General features: G+C 54.1%; 1 protein-coding gene across 3 annotated transcripts in view; it reads right to left on the reverse strand.

The window, feature by feature from the left end:
* LZTS1 (leucine zipper tumor suppressor 1) overlaps positions 1 to 2744 on the reverse strand; it is a 49535-nt gene extending 46791 nt beyond the window's left edge. For 2 of the 3 annotated variants that reach the window (XM_060155571.1, XM_060155568.1), the window contains exon 1: positions 2543 to 2744. The gene's annotated coding sequence lies outside the window, so the exon portion shown is untranslated. Of the gene's footprint in view, positions 1 to 2537 lie in introns of all 3 variants that reach the window. The other variant, XM_060155569.1, reaches the window with a different exon arrangement.
* Positions 2745 to 3830: the final 1086 nt, after the last annotated feature.

Consider the following 3830-nt stretch of genomic DNA (forward strand, 5'->3'; position numbering starts at 1 on the left):
CCAACAAACAAACAAAAAAACAAACACTAAAACTAGCAGAAGAAAGTGGAAAGAGCCAGGGGCAAGGCTGAGCTGAGTTCAAACCCTTGCTCCCCTATTTCCTATCCTGGCAACGTTATTTAAGTCTCCTCCTCTAATAATCACACATACCCTGTGGGGCTGTGCTGAGCATTAAAGGAGATAATGAATAAAAAGTACTGGACACACAGGGTACTTAGTGAAGGGTATTAAATGTTGCTAAATATTCCCCATTACACTATTCTGTAAGCTGCATAACCACAGGTTTGCCATAATCACCTTCTTTGTCTTTGTAGACTCACTTTCTGCTCCAGAGCCTTGCATTTTGTAGGCATCCAATGAATATTTATTAAATGAATGTTGAAAAAGTGCAAAGGCATATACATACATTTTGGGGACTAGAAAGCCATTTACCCATAGCTGGAGCCCATCCACCTCTGTGCCCATACAGGCAGACACATGGTTTCTCGAAATGGCACGGCGCATCTTTCCCTCACACATTCCCAATGCACTGGCTCTCCCCAGCCTTCACTGCACAACAGCACCCCTTTGACGGCAGCCACCCTGACACACATCTACCTGGGCACAGGGGCAGACCAGATGAGGGGCTCCTCCTACAGACAGACAGACACACAAGCTGAACTATTAAAACAGGTTCTACCTTGTGAATCGCAGAGACTGCCATAAATGTTAAAAAAAAAAAAAAACCCACCATCTCAAATGTCCCATCCTCCTTCTGGCTCATTCACTGATACCTTCAAAGAGACACTCTGCTTTCTACACCTGAGTTTCTTCTCATTGCCGGCAGAGCGAGTGTCCCACGTTCACATCTACCCAGCTGAACCCTCGTGCCTGGGGAGTCCACTTGCTATGCCTGACTTTGCTCCCATTAGCTGTGGACCTTGGGAAAGCCCTGCTGCTCTGGGGCCTCACTTTTTTCACTGGCAGAACACAGAGAGTCAGCCATGCTTCATGCTCACCTGGTAGTTATGTCACGAGAGTAAAGGAGATACCAAATGAGGTAACGTCTATGATGCGCAGAAAACATCTCAAGAAGAAAGGCGCTGGATAAATACAAGGTGTAAACTCCACACCTGATTAGTGTGTACGCTTCTGTCCACAGACTTCACCCACAGACTGTACTCTCTTCCACCCTTGAACGCAAACAGCCTTCCTCCCTGTAAATGCTGTCTCAGATACCCATCTTCATGTGCGTACATATATACATATACTTCCAACACCTGTATTTTCCTCAGCATGTCCAGGGAAAATTGTTTTTGAACTTAGAGGAAGCTCAGGTTACAGACGCTCTCCTGCCCCTACGTACAGGCTCTTTTGCAGGGTCTCTGGTGCAGAAAGAAGTGCCAAGCAGACAACTCATCTCTCTGTGGCTGGGCGTCTCAGCTCCCATGATTAGGCTGCACTGCTGGCAGAGCAGAAGATCCTTACCTGGCACAGCTCCTCCCAAGGGCTCTGCAGAGCTTGGTACCTCCTCAAACTTGCCAGAACCCAAGACCAGAGCAGAGGGGCTGATGGCAGCGAGAGGATGTGGATGGAATGGAAGAGGAAGGACCCAGAAACTTCAGACGCTCAGCGCCCTAAGTACTCCTTGCTCCTGGGAAATTGAGGACCCTGAAGCTAACGAGTCTGGAGCACTTTCCTAGGCATGACACACCCATGGGCGAGCAGAATGCTCATGTCCTTCAGTTTAGTCCTTTCCACCTGGAGGAGGAAGGGGAAAGCCCTTGGTGTTGTGGTCCTATTGCTGCTGAGTTGTGTGCTCTAAAGGCTGGAGATAAGCATGTGGAAGGGTGTGTGTGTGTGTGTGTGTGTGTGTGTGTGTGTGTGTGTGTGCGTGTGTAGGGGTGGGGAGAGGGTGAGGGGCTGGCTGCCTGCGGTGGGTGAGAGAAAGAAATAAATGTGGTGTGTGTGGGGGTGTGAGACTGTGTGTGTGTGTTGCTTTGGCTGAATTGCTCCAGGGGGCCAGGTTCATCACCCCCGCTCTATCCACCTCATCCCCTGTGACCTACTCCTTCAGTGAAACAATCCAAACCTCTAACTGCATCCGTGTCCCCACCACCAGCGCGGACACAGCCCATCTTCAAAGTTCCAGACAGCAAAGTTCAGTGCCCAGGCCCCAGCTGTCAGACCCTCACGCACACCTCCAGCTTCCTCATCTCTGGACATCGGTGTCACCCAACACCTATGTCCCCCCAGATCAGATTCTGGGCTTGCAGTAGATAAACCCCGTCTGCAGGAGACGGAGACAAAGACGGAAGGACGGACGCACCCTCCTTTCTTCCGGGCTGGTACCAGACCCACCGCACGCGCCCAGGCAGAGGGGAGACCCTGACAGTTACATGCGGAGACAAAGACACCTGGACAGACGCCGGCACAGACAGACAAAGACCGACGGACGCGCTGGCACGCCGCAGGGAGCGCAATTTCCCCGGAGCTGGGGCGCCCTGTCGGGGCCGTAGACCCTCCTCTGGAGGGAGCGAGACCCTCGTCCACCGCACCTTACCTGCCCCTGCGCCTGGGGCTGACTTCAGGTTTTTTTTTTCAGTGCGTTTTGCGATGTGCTCCCGTCTTTCTTCTCCCAGAACTGCCGGGCCGGGCGGATACCGCGGCTGCTCGCGGCTCAGGCTCGCTGGACTAGGCGGGCAGAGAAACTTTCGGCCTCGCCGCCCTCCCGGCGCCCGCCCGCTCCCGGCGCGCCGGCCTCCGCGCGGGTCCCGGAGCCGCGGGCTGGCGGGAGGGCAGGGCGGGCCGGGCGGGCCGGGGCGGGGTCGGCGCCGTTCATTGGCCAGGGTGGGCCGGGGCTGGGCTGGGCGGGGCCCGAGCCGGCGCCGCTCATTGGCCAGGCGCTGCAGGCGGCTGGTCCTTGCGGCTCGGCGGCCTTTGTTCCCAGCTGACAGCTGGGGCTGCTCTCGACCTCCGGCTCGCCTGCATCCGCCTCCCGCGCGGGGTCCCGGCTCCCCCAACTCTCCGATCTCAGCTTCAGCACATCGCTGCGGACAGACCCGTCTGCTCAGTCTTTTTCCTCCCCCTCTTTCTCTTTCCCCATTCCTTCTTTTTGTCCTTTTCTTCTTATTTCCCCACTTCTTTTTCACGTCCTTCCTTATCACCCCTTCTTCTTACAAGTTTCATTTTCCTAGCACCATCTCCCCACTCCAACCCCCAAACCCTGCAAAAAGGCTGGACTTCTAGGTTCAAAGACGGCACCAGCAGCCTAGTGAGGGGCATTGGTTCACCGTGCCAGGATTGCAGATTGGAGCCTAGACCACTGGCACTCCCACTCCGAAGACAATTCAAAGGCAAAGGTTTCCAACTCCTTCCCAGGGACTGAGTTTCAGGTGAAAGTTGAGGCCTGTTTACAGATTGTAATCTTACGCAGTACCTTTCTAACGCTATCATTTTCTCTACCACCCTCACTTTCAACTTCTAGCATTTGAGCTAGGAGGGGACCTAACCTTACAAGCTTTGGTTGGACAAAGGGTCAGTTAAGTGGGGTTCCAGGTGTTGCATGAAGTTCGGGTCCTGAGGGTGCACTAAGGCTAATGCGTTAAAACCAGGCATGGTTCTGCCCAGGGAGTGTCAGATGGGGGAAGACTGAGGTGGCTGACTTCTGATTATAACTGGAATGGGAGAAGACAGCCTGAAGGGAGGTACACCAGTTTGTTTCTGCCACCCCTCCACTCAAACCCTCTAGGGAAGTGGTCCCCAACCCCCAGGGCAGCACACATGTGCTGTGTGGATGGATGCAGCACAAGAGGCATGGATGGAGCTTTAGAGAAAGGAGCCATCACTCT

Source organism: Lagenorhynchus albirostris, chromosome 7 (assembly GCF_949774975.1).
Source record: "Lagenorhynchus albirostris chromosome 7, mLagAlb1.1, whole genome shotgun sequence".
In the NCBI taxonomy this organism is placed as follows: Eukaryota; Metazoa; Chordata; class Mammalia; order Artiodactyla; family Delphinidae; genus Lagenorhynchus; species Lagenorhynchus albirostris.